Source organism: Microcaecilia unicolor, chromosome 10 (genome assembly GCF_901765095.1).
Source record: "Microcaecilia unicolor chromosome 10, aMicUni1.1, whole genome shotgun sequence".
Classification (NCBI taxonomy): Eukaryota; Metazoa; Chordata; class Amphibia; order Gymnophiona; family Siphonopidae; genus Microcaecilia; species Microcaecilia unicolor.
The window spans coordinates 93461010-93483018 of record NC_044040.1 but is presented as its reverse complement, the minus strand read 5'-3'; the positions used below and the strand labels follow the sequence as shown (position 1 = coordinate 93483018).

Below are 22009 nucleotides of genomic sequence, written 5' to 3'. Positions count from 1 at the left end.
CAGTGCTTGTGTTTTCTGGGTGCTGTAAATTTTTTTTTTCTAGTACCGGGGGCATGCCCAGTGGTAACTGGACAGGGCTGTATGTTGCCTGGTTACCACCAGATTAGTGCTGGAGATCTCTATGCCTCCTAAATAGGAGGTAGTAAGGGCTCCGCCAGCAAATGCCGCACACAAATGTGTATCATTAGAGCATGGCCATTTACTGGCCCTCTAATGAAAAATATCTTTTACCCATGACAGTAAAAGGTGGCCTCAGCTTACTATGAACCCTAGTGCCGATGCCACCGCAAGCCACCTTTCACCACCTATAAAAAGGCAACAACCTAGAACACCCATGCACAACACGGAGACCTTGTTAGTCAAGTTGGTAATGCAAATAAGGAAAGTTTTGCCCAGGGGAAATAATGTGATTCTCTTGCAGTTTTATATTTCTGTGCCTTTCAATAAGTACATAAGTGTTGCCATACTGGGACAGAGCGAAGGCCCATCAAGCCCAGTATCCTGTTTCCAACAGTGGCCAATCCAGGTTACAAGTACCTGGCAACATCTCAAAACAGTACAATACATTTTATGCCTCTCATCCTATAAATAAGCAGTGGATTTTCCCAAGTGCATTTTAATAATGGCTTATGGAATTTTCTTTTAGGAAAATATCCAAAACATTTTAAACCCCGCTAAGCTAACTGCTTTTACCACATTCTCCGGCAATGAATTCCAGAGTTTAATTACACTTGAGTGAAGAAATATTTTCTCCGATTTGTTTTAAATTTGCTACTTTGGAAAGAGTAAACAAGAGATTCACATCTATCCATTCCACTCAACTCCTTATTTTATATACCTCTATCATATTTTCCCTCAGCCGTCTCTTCTCCAAGATGAAGATCCCTAACCGTTTCAGCCTTTCCTAATAGGGAAGTCATCTCATCCCCTTTATCATTTTTGTCACCCTTCTCTGTACCTTTTCTAATTGCACTATATCTTTTTTGAGATGCAGTGACCAGAATTGCACACAGTATTCAAGGTGCGATCACACCACAGAGAAATACAAAGGCATTATAACATCCTCGTTTTTATTTTCCATTCCTTTCCTAATAATACCTAGCATTCTATTTGCTTTCTTTGCCACCGCAGCACACTGATCACAGGGTTTCAAAGTATTGTCAATAATAACTCTTAGTGGATGAGTAGCCCAGTGGTTAGTGCAGCAGACTTTGATCTGGGGAAACTGGGTTTGATTCCCACTGCAGCTCCTTGTGACTCTGGGCAAGTCCCCTATCCCTCCATTGTTCCAGGTACAAATAAGCACCTGCATATACTATGCAAACAGTTTTGAATGTACTTGCAAACCCCCCCAGAAAAGTGGTATATCAAGTCCCATTCCCTTTTCCTGGTCAGTGACTCCTAATGCGGAACCTTGCATCACGTAGGTATAATTCAGGTTTCTCTTTCCCACATGCATCACTTTACACTTACTAAAATTAAACGTCATCTGTCATTTGGATGCCTAGTCTCCTAGTCTCATAAGGTCCTCTTGTAATTTTTCACAATGCTCTTGCGATTTAACAACTTTGAATAACTTTGTGTAGTCGGCAAATTTAATTACCTCATTAGTTATTCCCATATCTAGATCATTTATAAATATGTTTAAAAAGCAGTGGTCCCAGCACAGACCCCTACAGAACCCCACTATCAACCCCTCTCCATTGAGAATACTGACCAAGTAACTCTACTCTCTGTTTTCTATCCTTTTAAAGGTTTTTAATCCATAATAGAACACTACCTCCTATCCCATGACTTTCCAATTTCCTCTGGAGTTTTTCATGAGGTACTTTGTCAAATGCCTTTTGAAAATCCAGATATACAATATCGACCGGCTCACCTTTATCCACATGTTTGTTCAGCCCTTCAAAGAAATGTAGTAGATTGGTGAGGCAAGATTCCCCTTCACTAAATCTATGTTGGTTTTGTCTCATTAATCCATGCTTTTGAATATGCTGTGTAATTTAGTTCTTTATAATAGTCTCTACCATTTTGCCCGGCACCGACGTCAGGCTCACTGGTCTGTAATTTCCTGGATCACCTCTGGAACCCTTTTTAAAAATCGACGTTACATTGGCCACCCTCTAATCTTCTGGTACCATGCTTGGTTTTAAGGATAAATTACATACTACTAACAAAAGATCTGCAAGTTCATTTTTCAATTCTATCAATAGTCTGAGATTTATACATCCGGTCCTGGTAACATAGTAACGTAGAGGGGCATATCTCTAAGGATGGCGCCGTGAAAGGGCGTGGAAACCCGCATTATCAGAACAAGATGGGCGTCCATCTTTCGTTTCGATAATACGGTCGGGGACGGTCAAATCTCAACATTTGGGTCGACCTTAGAGATGGGTGACCTCGGTTTTCGCCGATAATGGAAACCAAAGACGTCTATCTCAAAAACGGCCAAATCCAAGCCCTTTGGTCGTGGGAGGAGCCAGCATTTGTAGTGTACTGGTCCCTCTCACATGCCAGGTCACCAACCGGGCACCCTAGGGGGCACTGCAGTGGACTTCACAAATTGCTCCCAGGCGCATAGCTCCCTTACTTTGGGTGCTGAGCCCCCCTCCAACCCCCACCCCCCAGGTCCGCCTGCCTGAAGTACACTGCACCCATTACAACTGCTCCAGGGACCTGTATACTGCTGCGATGGACCTGAGTATGGCATTTGAGGCTGACAAAAAATTATTTTTAAAGTTGTTTTTTATGGTGGGAGGGGGTTAGTGACCACTGGGGGAGTAAGGGGAGGTCATCCCCGATTCCCTCTGGTGGTCATCTGGTCAGTTCAGGAACACCCTTCTTTTTTCCATCTCTTAATCACGTCCCAGTCCCGCCTTCGCTACCCTGCCGACACGCCCCCGTGAACTTTGGCCGTCCCCATGACGGAAAGCAGTTGAGGACGGCCAAAATTGGCTTTCAATTATGCTGATTTGGGCGGCCTTGCAAGAAGGACACCCATCTCACGGTTTGTGTCAAAAGATGGGCGTCCTTCTCTTTTGAAAATAAGCGTGATAGTAACATAGTAGATGACGGCAGAGAAAGACCTGCACGGTCCATTCAGTCTGCCCAACAAGATAAACTCAAATGTGCTACTTTATGTGTATACCTGACCTTGATTTGTATCTGTCATTTTCAGGGCACAGACCGTAGACTTCTGCCCAGCACTAGCCCTACCTCCCAACCACTAGCCCTGCCTCCCATCACCGGCTCTGCCACCCAATCTCCGCGAAGCTTCTCAGGATCCCTTCCTTCTGAACAGGATTCCTTTATGTTTATCCCACACATTTTTGAATTTCGTTATCTTTTTCATCTCCACCACCTCTCCATGAAAAAAAACTTCCTGACACTTTTCTTGAGTCTGCCCCCCTTCAATCTCATTTCATGTCCTCTAGTTCTACCACCTTCCCATCTACGGAAAAGGTTCGTTTGCGGATTAATACCTTTCAAATATTTGAACGTCTGTATCATTTCACTCCTGTTTCTCCTTTCCTCCAGGGTATACATGTTCAGGTCATCAAGTCTCTCCTCATACGTCTTCTAACATAAATCCCATACCATTCTTGTAGCTTTTCTTTGCACCGCTTCAATTCTTTTTACATCCTTGGCAAGATACGGCCTCCAAAACTGAACACAATACTCCAGGTGGGGCCTCACCAACGACTTATACAGGGGCATCAACACCTCTTGCTGGTCACACCGCTCTCTATACAGCCTAACAACCTTCTAGCTACGGTCACCGCCTTGTCACACTGTTTCGTCGCCTTCAGATCCTCAGCTACTATCACCCCAAAATCCCTCTCCCCGTCCGTACATATCAAACTCTCACCGCCTAACACATATGTCTCCCGTGGATATCTACTCCCTAAGTGCATCACTTTGCTTTCTTCGCATTGAATTTTAATTGCCAAACCTTAGACCATTCTTCTACCTTCCTCAGATCCTTTTTCATTTTTTCCACTCCCTCCAGGGTGTCCACTCTGTTACAGATCTTAGTATCATCCGCAAAAAGGCAAACTTTACCTTCTAACCCTTCAGCAATGTCACTCACAAATATATTGAACAGAATCGGCTTCAGCACCGATCCCTGAGGCACTCCACTACTCACCTTTCCCTCATCTGAGCAAATTCCATTAACCATCACCCTCTGGCGTCTGTCCGTCAACCAGTTCCTAATCCAGTTCACCACGTCGGGTCCTATCTTCAGCCTGTCAAGTTTATTCAAGAGCCTCCTGTGGGGAACCGTGTCAAAAGCTTTGCTGAAATCTAAGTAGATTACGTCTATAGTAACATACATAGTAACATAATAACATAGTAGATGATGGCAGAAAAAGACCTGCACGGTCCATCCAGTCTGCCCAACAAGATATACACAAAAAGTAGCACATATGCGTTTACCTTACCTTGATTTGTATCTGTCATTTTCAGGGCAGACCGTAGAAGTCTGCCCAGCACTAGCCCCGCCTCCCAACCACCAGCCCCGCCTCCCATCATCGGCTCCACACATCCGTGATTCAATTTTCCGGTCACCCAGTCAAAGAATTCAATGAGATTCGTTTGGCACAATTTACCTTTGGTAAAACCACGTTGTCTCGGATCTTGCAACTTATTGGCTTCCAGGAAATTCACTATCCTTTCCTTCAGCATCGTTTCCATTACTTTTCCAATAACCGAAGTGAGGCTTACCAGCCTGTAGTTTCCAGCTTCTGCCCAATCACCACTTTTGTGAAGAGGGACCACATCCGCTGTTCTCCAATCCCACGGAACCTCTCCCGTCTCCAAGGATTTATTAAACAAATCTTTAAGAGGACATGCCAGAACCTCTCTGAGCTCCCTCAATATCCTGGGGTGGATCCCGTCCGGTCCCATAGCTTTGTCCACCTTTAGATTTTCAAGTTGTTCATACACACCCTCTTCCGTGAACGGTGCTATATCCACTCCATTCTCATATGTACTTTTGCCAGTCAATCGCGGTCCTTCTCCAGGATTTTCTTCTGTGAAAACAGAACAAAAGTATCTATTTAGCAAATTTGCTTTTTCTTCATCATTATCTAAATAGCGGTTCACAGCATCTTTCAGTCTCACAATTCCCTTTTTAGTCTTCCTCCTTTCACTAATATACCTGAAGAAATTTTTGTCACCCCTCCTTACATTTCTAGCCATTTGTTCTTTCGCTTGTGCTTTCGCCAGACATATCTCTCTCTTGGCTTCTTTCAGTTTCATCCAGTATTCCTCTCCGTGTTCCTCTTCTTGAGTTTCTGTATTTCAGGAACGACAACTCTTTAGCTTTTATTTTCTCAGCCACTTGCTTGGAGAACCATATTGGTTTCCTTTTTCTCTTGCTTTTATTTACTCTCCTTACATAAAGGTTTCTGGCCATATTTATAGCTTCTTTCAGCCTGGACCACTGTCCTTCCACTTCCCGTACATCCTCCCAGCCCATCAGCTCCTTCCTTAGGTATTCCCCCATTTTACTAAAGTCAGTATGCTTGAAATCCAGGACTTTGAGTTTTGAGTGGCCGCCCTCCACTTCAGCTGTCAAATCAAACCAGACTGTTTGGTCACTGCTGCCCAGGTGGGCACCCACTCGGACATTTGACACACTATCCCCATTTGTGAGCACCAGATCCAGCATCGCTCCCTCCCTCGTGGGTTCCGTCACCATACCTGATTGCCTCTATACCTGATTGCCTCATCAACTTCTCACAAATGAACTGTAACACTACATCACTCTGTTTCTTATCCCGATAATGAATATTCTATACTTGAATACTAATCTACTTGTTCACTTATGAACATTTAATGCAAGACCAAATTGTATTTCCTCATGCTGGAATGGCGATCGCCATTACAGAATATTTTAAGCCACATTGAGCCTGCAAATAGGTGGGAAAATGTGGGATATAAATGCAATAAATAAATAAATAAATTTGTCTGAGCAGAGCACTTTGAAAAGCATCCACAATCTCTCTACTTCTTTCCGATTCTGCAGATGGAACCTTCCAATCTACATCCGGCAGATTGAAATCTCCCAGCAACAGCACCTCTCTCTTCTTTCCCAAATTTTGAATATCCGTGATTAGATCTTTATCTAGTTCCTCCAATTGTGTTGGAGGTCTGTAGACAACACCCACGTGGATAGAGGTTCTATCATCTCTTTTTAAGGTGATCCATATTGCTTCTTCCTTTCCCCAGGTCCCTGCAATATCATTTCTCACATACAGAGCTACTCCTCCACCTTTACGACCATCTCTATCCTTCCTAAATAGATCATAGGCTGGTATGTTTGCATCCCATTCATGGCAACCACTGAGCCATGTTTCCTTAATTGCAACAACATCTAAGTCTACCTCCAACATTAGGGCTTGAAGGTCATGAACTTTATTGCTTAGACTGCGAGCATTTGTGGTCATCGCTTTCCATCTACATTTCAGTGGAATTTTTATCTTCTGTTTAGTTTCTTGTTTAGTCTCACTTCTTGCTGTGTTGGTAAGAAGTGATTTGCTAAGATTATTGTTTTCATTTCTTTCTTTTCTACTGATGCATCTTGTCTTTAGCTTTAGCTGGGGGTGACCACTTGAAGTGAACTGACTCCATATACCACCCCCGCCTTCTAGTTTAAATGCCCAGAAATATGTTGTCTGAATTTCTCCCCAAGGATTTTTTCTCCTGCCACAGTGAGATGCAGCCCTTCGTTACAGTATAGTCTTTTGTTTTTCCATGTATTGCCCCACCCTCCTATGTACCTAAATCCTTCTTGGTGACACCAGGCTTTGAGCCAGCTATTGAAATTCTCAGTACTTTGCAATCTTTTCTCTCCCTTTCCAAAGGTAGGTAGTACTTCAGAGAAAGCTATTGTTTGTATCAAATGTTTTAACCCCTCTCCCAGCTCCTGAAAAGCTCTGTGCGTGGCAAGTGGGGTATTACTGGACAAGTCATTTGTTCCCAGGTGGATAACAACATCAGTGTTTCACTCCTTAGTTTCTTCTCTGATTACAGAGATTATTTGCTTGGTACTCCTGGTAGCTGATGAGCCTGGAAGGCATTTCACTTTGCATGGCCCCTTGAACTGTGTTTCAAAGTTAATGCCTCTGATAATGGAATCCCCAAGTAGCAACAGTTTCCTGGTATGAGTTTCAACATTACTGATTTGGGGATGTCTTTTCTCTTTGAGTATCTTCATATCTTTTTGTTCCACCTTCATTGTTTCTTCTTCCGCCTCAGTTCTATTTTCAGGAACATCACAGTGCTGTAATGGGGCAAAAGAATTCTGTAGGGGCAACACTTGTGCGGGCAGATGCTTTTGTGTCACATGACATAGTCTGCCTGAGCCTACCATGAACCATCTATTCTTAGGTGTTTTTTTCCTTTGAGGCAGTGGTGAGAAGTTGGTATGAATCTGTGCAGTCCTAGAAGCTGCTTTAAGTGCATCCAATTCCTGCTTTACTTTATTTAGCTCCTTTTTTAAACTAGCAAGCTGAAGACAGATAGGACAAGCCTTAAGTCTACAGATGATTGGCCTTGAAACTAAAGCACCACATTTATTACAGAGAATAAAAGTCATCCTGATTGGTTGAAATGGGTATGAACAGGTGTACTATGATAGGGTTAACAGTCTGCAAGATCGCATGTGTGTGACTGAGGAGTAAAGTTAATGAGTTTTGGCTTGTCTATATATGACTGGAAAACCCTGGGGTGGGTGGGACTATAAGTCCCAGTGAGTCAGCCAAGTGCTGTATCAAAAAAGGTTCTCTATGTATGACCAGAATGCTACAGTCTGATAAAAGAATTTTCACTTGATTTAACTTTCAAATTCCACTAGAATATAACTAGGCAGGGTTAGAAGACAGAGCAGTGCACCACAATACAGATTCACAGGACAAATTAATTAAGCAATAAGCATTAAATTAAGGAGAATATCAGGTAGCTAAACCTATAGCCAAAAAGTTGAGAAATTAGAATAAGATAATCAGAAATCACTTAGCAGTATTTCGGTTCAGGTCCAGCACATGGAATGCTACAAACAAAGTGATCTGCTGCTCTTCAATTTGTCAATTTGCCTCACTACATCTTCCAGGTTTACACAGATTCAGTTTCTCTGACCCGTCAGCATACCATCTCTGGCACCGGTATCTCTCCCACATCTTCCACAGTGAAGACAAAAGCAAAGAATTCATTTAATCTCTCTGCTATGGCTTTGTCTTCCCTGAGTGTCCCTTTTACCCTTCGGTCATCTAGTGGTCCAACCCATTCTTTTGCTGGATTCTTGTTTTTAATATACCTAAAAAAAGATTTTACTATGCATTTTTGCCTCCAACGCAGTTTACTTTTCAAATTCTCTCTTTGCTTTCCTTATGTATCTTGCCATTCTTTAAGCTGTTTCCTATTATTTTCAGTTGGAACCTTCTTCCATGTTCTGAAGGATTTTCTTTTAGCTCTAATAGCTTCCTTCACCTCACTTTTTAACCATGCCTGCTGTTGTTTGTCTTCCTTCCTTCTTTTTTAATACATGGAATATATGTGGCCTGGGCTTCCAGGATAGTATTTTTGAACAGCATTCATGCCTGATGTAAATGTTTGACCTTTGCAGCTGCTCCCCTAATTTTTTTTTCACTGTTCTTCTCATTTTATCATGGTCTCCTTTTTGAAAGTTAAATGCTAATGTATTAGATTTCCAGTGTGTACTTACTCCAAACCTTATATCAAATCTGATCATGTTATGATCACTGTTATCAAGCGGCCCCAATACCATTACCTATTGCACCAGATCATTTGCTCCACTAAGAACTAAGTCTAGAATTGTTCCTCCTCTTGGTGGCTCCTGAACCAGCTACTCCATAAAGCAGTCCTTGATTACATCAAGGAATTTTGCCTCTAGCATGCCCTGATGTTACATTTATCCAGTCAATATCAGGGTAATTGAAATCACCCATTATTACTGTGTTCCCCAGTTTGTTAGCCTCCCTAATTTCTGATAACATTTCTACATCCGCCTATTCATCCTGGCCAGATAGATGGTAGTACACTCCTATCACTATCCTTTTCCCCTTTACACATGGGATTTCAATCCATAGGAATTCCAAGATGTGTTTTCTGTCCTGTAGATTTTTTAGTCTATTCAATTCAAGGCCCTCCTTAACATACAATGCTACCCTTCCACAAATTCGATCGACCCTATATAATTTGTATCCTGCTATGACAGTGTCCCACTGGCTATCCTCTTTCCACCAGGTCTCAGAAATGCCTATTATATCTAATTTTTCATTTAGTACAATATATTCTAACTCCCCCATTTTATTTCTTGGGCTTCTGGCATTTGCATATAGACATTTCAAACTATGTTTGTTGTTCCTATTTCCATCTTGCTTAGCAGTTGACAGTGATAATCTGCAAACTTAAAAATATGTCTGCTTTTTATTACAAGCTATCATAGGCGACCAGCTTCTCCTACATGAGTACGCAGCTATGGAATGCACTACCAACTGACTTGAAAACGATCAACGGCATAACTAACTTTCGTAAATCTTTGAAAACCTATTTCTTCAACAAGGCCTACAATGAGAATCCATAGCTAATTACAACACTTCACCACTTCACCCTATTCTGATATTTATCTTTCTGTAACTTTGCTAAGGCCTTTTTTCTTCATCCAGAATCTTTCTGTAACACCAATTGTATCTATCTCCTGGAATGGTGATGCCATAACAGGTGCTTGTAAGCCACATTGAGCCTGCAAATAGGTGGGAAAATGTGGGGTACAAATGCAATAAATAAATTTAAAGACACCTGATCTACTATGGTCTCTATTGCAACCTCACTATTGAGATGCCCTATCTTCCCTGTTTTGGTGATATATTTGAAAGATACCTTATTCCGAACCATGCGCTTTTGAGTGACTCTCGGCCTTTCCCCTGTCTCTAGCTTAAAAGCTTCTCTATCTCCTTTTTAAATTCTGATGCCAGCAGCCTGGCCCCACCCTGGTTAAGGTGGAGCCCATCCTTTCAGAATAGGCTCCCCCTTCCCCAGAATGTTGCCCAGTTCCTAACAAATCTAAACCCCTCATCCCTGTATCATCATCTCAACCGCGCATTGAGACTCTGGAGCTCTGCCTGTCTTTTGGGACCTTCGCGTGGAACGGGAAGCATTTCTGAAAATGCTACCCTAGAGTATCTGCAATTCAGCTTTCTACCTAGGAGCCTAAATTTGGGTTCCAGAACCTCCCTCCCACATTTTCCTATGTTATTGATAGATACATGTATCAAGACAGCTGGCTCCCCCCAGCACTATCTAAAATCCTATCTAGGTGATGCATGAGGTCCACCACCTTCGCACCAGGCAGGCAAGTCACCAGGCGATCCTCACATCCATCAGCCACCCAGCTATCTACAGGCCTAATAATTGAATCACCAACTATAACAGCCGTCCTAACCCTTCTCTCCTGGGCAGAAGCTCCTGGAGACACATCCTCAGTACTAGAGGATATTGCATCCCCTTGTGGGCTGGTCCTGGCTACAGGATTATTTCCAACTTCACCAGGCTATAGATTATTCTTTGTGGTTGGCTAGAGATGGTACAAGTTGGGCCCAATAGACCAGTTACATCCCTTCCTTCCTACCCCCTCCTTTTCTGTTCTATCGAAAATTGTACTTCTACCCCATTCCTCCTCTTCCATACTTTACTATTTTTTCATTTTAGATTGTAAGCCACCTAGACATGCTTTTTGATGGGCGGGATAGTAAATCTTGAAATAAACTTGAAACTTGATTAAGTGAGATGGGTATTATGGGTAGGGTACTTAGAGCATAAGAACATAAGAGTAGCCATATTGGGTCAGACCAATGGTCCATCTAGCCCAGTATTCTGTTTTTCAAACAGTGGCCAAGCCAGGTCACAAGTACCTGTCAGAAACCCAAATCGTGGCAACACTCCATACTACAAATCCCAGGGCTAGCAGTTGCTTCCCATGTCTTTCTCAATAACAAACTATGGACTTTTCCTCCAGGAATCTGTCCAAACCTTTTTAAAACCCAGATATACTAACCAGTTTGCAGCATTTTTGATAAATAGAATGCTATATAATGTTAGGAAAAATGGAGAAGAATCTACTTTGTGGCCATCAACATGGTGTTCCGCAGGGATCTCCATTGACTACCCAATCCTATATAATAAAACACACCTCCAACATTCTGAAGCTGACTGCATGGCTGAGGCATTCCTGCTCTCTGTATCCATCTCCTGAATTGACATCACGTACTTCCGGGTTCGTCACAAGCAGAAGTAACCAACCACACAAGGTTTCTCGGCTTCAGAATGTTGGAGGTGCATTCTATTAAATAGGATTGGTCAGTTCCTTGAAGCACAGCCAGAGCTCAGCGTCCTGCACAGTAACGCTCAGACACCAGAGAGAGAGGGGGGGCCTGACACCAGAGAGGGGGGCAAGGTATCTCTGTCACACACATACTCTCTCTCTCTCTCACAGTCATTGTCTTTCTCTCTGCCACTCTCACACACTGTCTCTCACACACTCTGTCTCACACTGTATCACATTCACTCTCTATGTGTCACACAGTCACTCATACACTCTCTTGGTCTCATACACTCAGTCTCACAGAGAGTCTGTGTCTCGCACACACTGTATCTGTGTGAAACACACTCTCTCTCTCTCTCTCACACTGTCTCACATATGCACTTGCACACACTCTCATTCTCACACACTGTGAAGGAGAGGACCTGGGGGTAGATAAGATGGAAGTGGAAGAGGAAGAAGGGAGGCGGCTCACGAGCAGACATAGGCAGAACAGAGCCTGGCCTCCATTCCATCCCCAGAGAGCGAGAGAAGTAGTAATGCCCCCTAGAAAAGGGTGGAGGGAAAAAGACTACATTACCCAGCATCCCCCAAGAGAGAGCAGAGAAAGGTTTGTGACCCCTGTAAAATGGAGGAGAGGAAGAGACTACATTTCCCAGCAACCTCGGGGCAAAGCCTGGTACAGAGATTACCTTCCCCAGCAGGAACAGGGGGAGAACTCTAACAAGGAAAGGGGTGGTGCCCCTGCAGGGTAATCAAGGGAAAGAGGAACAGCTGCAAAGTGGGTGGGACGGGGAGCCCATGGAGTATCAAGAAGCTGGGCAGAGAGAAAGAGAGGAGAGTGAGGAAGAGCCTATGGACCTCTCAGCCTGGGCTCACTCCTTAGGTAACAAAATAAGGGACCAGGTAACTTCATGGTATGGTAACTGGGCTAAGAGAGGAAAGAGGAAAGGTCATGTGGGAGAATGGGTCAGTGCTTAGAGAGAGTGACCCAGATGGGTGGGGCCTTTTCATTTTCCAGAGCTCAGGCTGTGAATGAACTTTGAGTTTAAAGAGTTCTGGTTAAAGAGGGATGAGAGATTTTCTCGGAGTGGGCTGAGCCCAGCAGGAAGAAGGTGGAGTGTGAACTGTGGCTAAAAAGCCTAAAAGAAGCTGAAGGGGTTTGAGCTGTGTGCTGAAGCCTCAAGAACTGTGTTTGTTTGTTTTTTTGAACTGCTTGCAGTGTTTTGCCCCCTCCCAAGGGAGAGGGGGGGAGAAAGAAGACCCAGGGCTATAAAACTGTCTAAAAGAAGCCCAGCTGGGTGCTGGAAGCCTGGGAGTTAAAAGTTGTTTTTTTTTTCTCTTGCTGTGTTTGTACCCCTGAGAGGAGCAACAGGGGGAATTGTGAGGTTTTTTGTTGATTCAAGTATTGTGTCTTTTTGCACTGCTGGACTGTTGGATCCCAAGCAAAATAAAGAACTTGTTACTTTTGCTTTGAAGGGATTTTTTTGAGCCCTGCCCTGTGGACTGCAGTGAACCAGGAGGTTGGGCAGCAAGGGTGAAGGGGAGATCCCGAGGACCCTCAGGCGGAGGGGAGGATCATTTTCACAAGTGGTGGCAGTGGTGGGATCCACAGCGGACGTCCACGCAGAAGGCAGACGGACCCAAGGGGAGCCGAAGCCCGTCGAGGGGGCCAACGCTGAGAGCAGCGCAGACTCATCTCTACTTCTGGTAAGCGCATACGGGAGCAGGGGTGGAGTGGAGGTGAGCGGGAAGTGGCCGCGGGGCACAGGTGTTAAGCTATTGCACTTGGAGAGTTTTTTTTTTGTGCCCTCTTTGTAGGTGACGGCAGCAGCACCCACGATGGATCCTAAGGAGATTTTCGCCTGGATGACCCTGCAATTCCAAAAGCAGCATGAATTGGCGGAAAAGATGATCGGGGAGGCCCTAGCGGCTATTCGAGCCCAGCAGCAGCCGGTAATGGACTTGTTCCAGGAGTTCCTGCAGAGGGAGGCACACGCCCAGAGAGCCATGAGTGGGTCAAGAGACCGGGACTTGACTGTTGATGGGACAAGCATGGTAGGACCTTATCACATGAACTGGCTCACCTGGGGTAAACTGACAGAAAAGGACAATGTCGATGACTTTTTGTGTGCTTTTGAGAGAATGGCGGTGGCCGCTAAATGGCCCCAAGAACAATGGGCCATTCGTTTAGCCCCCTCTCTATCAGGGGAGGCACTAGCTGCTTTCCGTGGACTATCGCCCATAGATGCTGGGGATTACCGTAGGGTGAGAGAGGCCATCAGGGATAGGTATGGGCTTAGTGCTCAGGCCTATCGGAAGCAATTTAGAGCCCTAGCTTGGGGGAAAGGGGAGTCTCCCAAGGGCCTAGCCACGAAATTGATGGACCTAGCAAAGAAGTGGCTAGAGCCGGAGGGACGGACGGTGGGAGATATCCTACAGGAAATAGTGTTAGAACAATTCCTGCAAGCCTTACCCGAGGAAGTAAGGGTATTGGTGGTACGGAGGGGGTGTCGTACCCTGGAGGAAGCTGTGGGGAGCCTAGAATGCGGTATGGAAGCCCAGGAGTGGGGTAAGGTGGGGAAAGACCAAAAGGGAGGGGAAGCAAGTGGTAGCTTTCCTGAGGGGCTGGGGCTGTCATCCTCAATTCCAGAGGGGTGTCTGAGGAGCCTCGGACCCCTCTCTCCCCGTTTTAAGGGCCAAACTCAGGGAAGGGTCACGAAGGGGGCCGGGTTGTCTCAAAAGCGCCTCTGCTACCATTGTGGAGGGAGAGGGCATTTCCAAACTAGGTGTCCTGGTCGAGCGGGGTGGATCTCCCGGGTCTCTCCCAGTGCCCAATATAGTTATACCCAGGAGGTAGAGGTGGAGGGCATCCCGGTGAAGGCTCTGTTGGACTCCGGGGCGGACCAGTCAATGATGTCAAGAGGCTTGTGGGAAAAGATAAGGGATACCAGAGGGCCGGACAGGGAGACTGGTGCCGGGCAGGTGGGGATCCAGTGTATCCATGGGGCCAGCAGTCCGTACAGGTTGCGCTGGGTGAGCATTAGGGGTCCCACGGGGAAGATAAAGCTCGCCATAGCGGTTTTGCCCAGATTGCCCCAAGAGTTGATTTTGGGCAGGGATTGGCCGCCGTTCGCAGAATGTATAAAGAGTAAGAAGGTTATGGTGGCCACCCAAGCGCCGGCACGAGAGCGCCAGGCATCTGAGCCCAATTTGGATCAAATTTTCCCTTTTCAAGGTGAGGGGCTAGGGGAGCCCGGGAGGATTTGTAAGGCGAGGGCAGACAATAGGGCGGAGGAAGACCTGAGTCCCCAGATAGATGAGAGTTTTCGGCCAGGGGTACCGTAGAAGGGCCCCTCTGCCCAAAGGAGAGTGAAATACCCGGGGTATACGGTAGGACAAGGTGAAGTCAGGCCGCTGAGTGACAAGGTCCAGAGTGTCCAGGAGTTTCCCCGGCCTAGCACTAAGAAGCAGCTAAGGGGGTTCCTGGGGCTCATAGGGTATTACAGACGGTTTATCCCCCATTTCTCTACCCTATCAGCACCCCTTATTGACATGCTGAAGGGCAAGAAGCCCAATCAATTGAAGTGGGAGGATGAAGGGGCCCGGGCGATAGAAACACTCAGGAGGGCTCTGTGTCAGGAACCCGTGTTAAAAGTGGTTGATTTTGGGAAAAGCTTTATCCTGCAGACAGATGCTTCCGGGGTAGGGCTGGGAGCGGTATTGTCCCAGGATCATGAGGGGGAAGAGCATCCAGTGTTGTACCTGAGTAGAAAGCTCTTCCCACATGAAATTCACTATTCCACAATTGAAAAAGAGTGTTTGGCCATTAGGTGGGCAGTCCAGACCTGTCAGGTATACTTGGAGGGAAGAGAGTTTAAGTTGGTCACCGATCATGCACCTTTAAAATGGCTTAATCAAATGAAGAACAATAACTCTCGCCTCATGCGGTGGTACCTGGCTCTGCAGCCGTTCCGCTATTCGGTAGAGCATCGACCGGGCAGTGCCCTGAGCAATGTCGATGCTTTATCCCGAATGGGAGAGGAGGATACAGCACCTAGGGTTCAGGAGAGGGGCTATCTCTTAAGGGGTGGGGTATGTGAAGGAGAGGACCTGGGGGTAGATAAGATGGAAGTGGAAGAGGAAGAAGGGAGGCGGCTCACGAGCAGACATAGGCAGAACAGAGCCTGGCCTCCATTCCATCCCCAGAGAGCGAGAGAAGTAGTAATGCCCTCTAGAAAAGGGTGGAGGGAAAAAGACTACATTACCCAGCATCCCCCGAGAGAGAGCAGAGAAAGGTTTGTGACCCCTGTAAAATGGAGGAGAGGAAGAGACTACATTTCCCAGCAACCTCGGGGCAAAGCCTGGTACAGAGATTACCTTCCCCAGCAGGAACAGAGGGAGAACTCTAACAAGGAAAGGGTGGTGCCCCTGCAGGGTAATCAAGGGAAAGAGGAACAGCTGCAAAGTGGGTGGGACGGGGAGCCCATGGAGTATCAAGAAGCTGGGCAGAGAGAAAGAGAGGAGAGCGAGGAATAGACTATGGACCTCTCAGCCTGGGCTCACTCCTTAGGTAACAAAATAAGGGACCAGGTAACTTCATGGTATGGTAACTGGGCTAAGAGAGGAAAGAGGAAAGGTCATGTGGGAGAATGGGTCAGTGCTTAGAGAGAGTGACCCAGATGGGTGGGGCCTTTTCATTTTCCAGAGCTCAGGCTGTGAATGAACTTTGAGTTTAAAGAGTTCTGGTTGAAGAGGGATGAGAGGTTTTCTCGGAGTGGGATGAGCCCAGCAGGAAGAAGGTGGAGTGTGAACTGTGGCTAAAAAGCCTAAAAGAAGCTGAAGGGGTTTGAGCTGTGTGCTGAAGCCTCAAGAACTGTGTTTGTTTGTTTTTTTGGAACTGCTTGCAGTGTTTTGCCCCCTCCCAAGGGAGAGGGGGGGAGAAAGAAGACCCAGGGCTATAAAACTGTCTAAAAGGAGCCCAGCTGGATGCTGGAAGCCTGGGAGTTAAAAGTTGTTTTTTTTTTTCTCTTGCTGTGTTTGTACCCCTGAGAGGAGCAACAGGGGGAATTGTGAGGTTTTTTGTTGATTCAAGTATTGTGTCTTTTTGCACTGCTGGACTGTTGGATCCCAAGCAAAATAAAGAACTTGTTACGTTTGCTTTGAAGGGATTTTTTTGAGCCCTGCCCTGTGGACTGCAGTGAACCAGGAGGTTGGGCAGCAAGGGTGAAGGGGAGATCCCGAGGACCCTCAGGCGGAGGGGAGGATCATTTTCACAACACACACTCTCTCTCTCACAGACACTCGCACCCAGACTCACTCTCTCTCTCACACACACACACTCGCACATTCACTCTCTCTCACACACACAGTCACTCTCACATACATTCTCTCAAACATACACACTCTGAGGAAAATCTTGCTAGCGCCCGTTTCATTTGTGTCAGAAACGGGCCTTTTTTACTAGTTGTTTAATATATATCTGAGTTCTTTGGGTAGGTATTTAGTTGAGCAAAATATTTTTCCTCTATTCTGTACGGATGACATATTCATCCTTTGTCCAGAACAAAAAACTTTTGAAGATACTCTTCTTTTTGTGAAGTGTTTTATTACCATAGTGCAGTGGCTCTCAAACCTGGTCCTGGAGGCACCCCAGGTCAGCCAGGTTTTCAGGATATCCACAATGAATATTCATGAGAGAGAATTGCAAGCAGTGGAGGCAGTGTCCCCAGTGCCCAATCCCAGTGCTAGAAAATGCATTTTTATTTTCTAGCACTGGGGAGTTGCTGGCAATATTGTGTGCTGCCTGTTTACTGCCAGGTTAGTGCCGGAGCCCTTACCACCAGTGGTATAAGGTGGCCTCAGCGCATGGCATCGCGGGCTACCTTTTATTCACCATTTGGTAAAAAGGCCCCTAAATTATTGTGTTTTGGAGATTTTCAAACCATTTCTCTAACGTTATTTTGTTTTCAGGGGAAACACTCAGATTTGAATGTAAATCTAAAGTGCTAGAAGTGATCCTGGATTCAAAATTGACTTTTAAATTTCAGATTAATGAGCTTATAAAGAAGTTCTTTTTTCAATTTACGTCATCTAAGAGCTGTAAGATCATCTTTAAATCCTGCAAGCTTTAGAATCATTACTCAGGCCTTCTTGACTCCTCATTTGAATGATTACAATTACATAAGTACATAAGTATTGCCATACTGGGAAAGACCAAAGGTCCATCAAGCCCACTGTTTCCAACAGTGGCCAATCCAGATCACAAATACCTGGCAAGATCCCAAAAAAGTGCAGAACATTTTATACTGCTTATCCCAGAAATAGTGGATTTTCCCCAAGTCCATTTATTTATTTATTGCATTTGTATCCCACATTTTCCCACCTATTTGCAGGCTCAATGTGGCTTACAGAGATCTGTTATGGCAACGCCATTCCAGGATATCAGATACAATTGGTGATGCAAAGAGATTAGGATGGGAAAGAAGATCTAAGAAAATAGATATAGAAAGATGACTTTCAACTGGGGTTGATTGCTGAGGTAGTATAGTTAAGCTATGGGTCCTCTTTGTAGGCCTTGTTGATAACATATTTCTAACAATAGCTCTGCAAGCTCATTTTTCAGTTCTATCAGTACTCTGGGATGAATACCATCCGGTCCAGGAGATTTGCTACTTTTCAGTTTGTAGAACTGCCCCATTACATCCTCAAGGTTTACAGAGAATTCATTAAGTTTCTCCAACTCGTCAGCTTCAAATACCATTTCCGGCACCAGTATCACTCCCGTATCTTCCTCTGTGAAGACCAAAGCAAATAATTCATTTAATCTCTCCGCTACGGCTCTGTCTTTCCTGATTGCCCCTTTTACTCCTCGGTCATCTAGCGGTTCAACCGATTCTTTTGCCGGCTTCCTGCTTTTAATATACCTAAAACAAATTCTTACTATGTGTTTTTGTCTCCAACGCAATCTTTTTTTCGAAGTCCCTCTTTGCCTTTCTTATCAGCGCTTTGCATTTGACTTGACATTCCTTATTCCGTTTCTTATTATTTTCAGTTGGTTCCTTCTTTCATTTTCTGAAGGATTTTCTTTTAGCTCTAATAGCTTCCTTCACCTCACTTTTTAACCACGCCGGCTGTTGTTTGGTCTTCCGTCCTCGTTTTTTAATATGAGGAATATATTTGGCCTGGGCTTCCAGGATGGTGTTTTTGAACAGCATCCATGCCTGATGTAAATTTTTGACCCTCGCAGTCGCTCCTCTAAGTTTTCTTTTCACAGTTCTTCTCATTTTATCATAGTCTTCTTTTTTAAAGTTAAACACTAACGTATTTGATTTCCTATTCAGCTTATTTTCGAAAGAGAAAGACGCCCATATTTCGACCCAAATCGGGAGATGGGCATCTTTCTCCCGCGGGCGCCCAAATCAGTATAATCGCAAGCCAATTTTGGGCGTCTCCAACTGCAATCTGTCGCGGAAACAGCCAAAGTTGATTGGGGCATGTCAGAGGCGTGGTGAAGGCGGGACTGGGGTGTGTTTATCGGCCGAGGAGAGATGGGCGTCCTCGGCCGATAATTGAAAAAAGAAAGGCGTTTTTAGCGTGAATTTGGGTCACTTTTTTGGACCCTTTTTTTTCACGAACAAGTCCCCAAAAAGTGCCCTAAATGACCATATGACCACCGGAGGGAATCGGGGATGACCACCCCTGACTCCCCCAGTGGTCACTTACCCCCTCCCACCCAAAACAAACAACTTTAAAAACTTTTTTTTCAAGCCTGTATGCCAGCCTCAAATGTCATACCCAGCTCCATCACAGCATTATGCAGATCCCTGGAGCAGTTGCTAGTGGGTACAGTGGACTTCACCCAGGTGGACCCAGGCCCATCCCCCCCTACCTGTTACACTTGTGGTGGTAAATGGGAGCCCTCCAAACCACCCCCAAAACCCACTGTACCCACATCTAGGTGCCCCCCCCTTCAGCCATAAGTGCTATGGTAATTGTGTACAGTTGTGGGCAGTGGGTTTTGGGGGGATTTGGGGGGCTCAGCACCCAAGGGAAGGGAGCTATGGACTTCAGAGGTAGTTAACTTTTTTTTTTAATTGTTACAAGTGCCCCCTAGGGTGCCCGATTGGTGTCCTGGCATGTGAGGGGGACCAGTGCACTACGAATCCTGGCCCCTCCCATGACCCAATGCCTTGGATTTGTTCGTTTTTGAGCTGGGCGCCTTTGGTTTCCATTATTGCTGAAAAACAAAACCGCCCACCTCAAATCCGCACAAATTCGATGCATTTGGCTGGCACAAACCGTATTATTGGAAAAAAGATGGACGCCCATTTTTTTTTTAAATACGGTTTGTCCCGCCCCTTTACGTACCCATTCTCGGAGTTAGACGCCCATGGAGATGGACGTTCGATTATGCCTCTCTATGTATACTTACTTCAAAGCTAATATCAAATCCGATCATATTATGATCACCATTATTAAGCGGCCCCAGCACCATTACCTCCCGCACCAGATCATGTGCTCCACTAAGGACTAGGTCTAGAATTTTTCCTTCCCTCGTTGGCTCCTGTACCAGCTGCTCCATAAAGCTGTCCTTGATTTTACCTCCCTAGCGTGTCCCGATGTTACATTTACCCAGTCAATATTGGGGTAATTGAAATCAATAATACTGTCACCTCCTACCCGTATGCAACGTATTTGTTGGAAACCATTAATGTAACAATAAAGTGGAGAAAAAAAGACCTCAGGTTACTCGGCTGATCCTCGTTTTCAAAGGACAAGCCTTTTGTATAATGAGGAGGCCTTATCAGTCATGGGTCTCAAAAAAAACTCCACTCAATAATTTGTAAAATTCTAGTTCCAACAAACAGATGCATGAGAGACTCTATACCCCAGGAAGAGGCCATTCTGGTTTTGGAACAAATTTTGGAATCTAGACCTCGTCCTCAGTTAATTCCCACCGAATTCATTATTGAATTAATTCGTATCACCTTATCCAGAAATTATTTTACATGGAATCAAAGATTCTATTTTCAGAAAACAGGGGTCTCTATGGGAGCGGCTTGTTCTCCTACCATCGCTAATCTTTTCATGGAATATTTTGAAAATCGGTGGATTTACACTTCTGAATTATTTGTGCATGCCATATGCTGGTTCCGCTATATAGATGACATCTTTATGGCTTGGAGAGGGACATTGGATCAGTTAAACACATTTGTACAAGAATTAAACACATGTCACAACACGATTAAATTTGAAGTTAAACATAGTGTTTCATCGATTGCTTTTTTAGACGTGGATGTACATCTAGACCAACTCCACGTGAATACCTCTGTACACATCAAACCCACTGACAGAAACACGACTTTACAGTATACCAGCATGCATCCGTATCATTGCAGGACCAACATCCCTTTTGCACAGTTTCTTCGATATAGAAGAATCTGTTCTTCACGAGAGGGTTATGTACAACAAGCCACCCAATTACAATCTAAATTAGTAGATCGAGGTTATCCTAAACAATTGGTGGCCAAGGCCAAGAAAAGAGCTGGAAATAATCATAGAGATTGGTTGTTACACCCTCCACCGAAAATTCAAGAGAGTGAAGAATTATTGACATTTGTCACACGTTTCAATGTTCATTCTAATAAAATGATCAAAATTGTTAAACGCCATTTATCGTTGTTACAAGTCCATCCCTGTCTTCAGGATTTACGGGTGATTTTCGCCTTCCAACGCAACAGTAACTTTAACGATATGTTATGTCCTGCGGATGTTTGGAATAGAGACACCGCGGGACGAAGAGACGAGGGGGGCCATGGCCCATGTGGACATTGTTCTGTGTGTGATATTATGATACAATCTTGTACGTTTACGGATCCCCAGTTAAAGAAAACGTATACGCTTTATGCCAACACTAACTGTGCTTCATCGCATGTAATATATGTCATTACATGCCCGTGTGATTTATGTTATGTAGGTCAAACCTCACGGAATTTAAGAACTCGGTTAATTGAACACCGACATTGCATACATACGGGTAAAGTGCATGAGCCCATGGTCACACATTGCTTGAAATATCAACATCAATTTTCGGCGTTAAAGTGCATTGCATTAGAACAAATTAAAATAACAGAAAGGAAGGGAGACATCAGACGCATGTTAAGACAAAGAGAACAACGTTGGATATTTAATTTACAGACGGTCATTCCCAAAGGTTTAAATGTGGCGATTGAGTGGAAAGCGTTTCTTTGATCAGCGCTCCGTCTGATTGGATGGAAATGAAATGACGTCAGACGCTGAGTATTTAAACCTTTCATGGGTATGGAGAAGCTGTCCGCCATTTTCTGTTCCAGTGAGATTGGAGACGGAGATTTTTTACATGCTTGGGATTGTGTACAGTGTGAAAGATTCCCCTGAAGCAGCTACTATATCTAGCGAAACAGGGCTTCCCTGTCGGGACCTTTCGAATGTTAAAAGAATATTTTGAATACGGCTGGACTTTCTAAGCATTCTTATATGAAGATAAGTACTTTTGCCAAGCTTGAATGTATTTATAAACAGAGTCTCTCATGCATCTGTTTGTTGGAACTAGAATTTTACAAATTATTGAGTGGAGTTTTTTTTGAGACCCATGACTGATAAGGCCTCCTCATTATACAAAAG

The 22009-nt window shown here is 44.7% G+C and overlaps 1 protein-coding gene across 1 annotated transcript in view; it reads right to left on the bottom strand.

Moving 5' to 3' along the window:
• Window positions 1–22009, bottom strand: part of DGKI (diacylglycerol kinase iota) — a 1705262-nt gene that overhangs the window by 953912 nt on the left and 729341 nt on the right.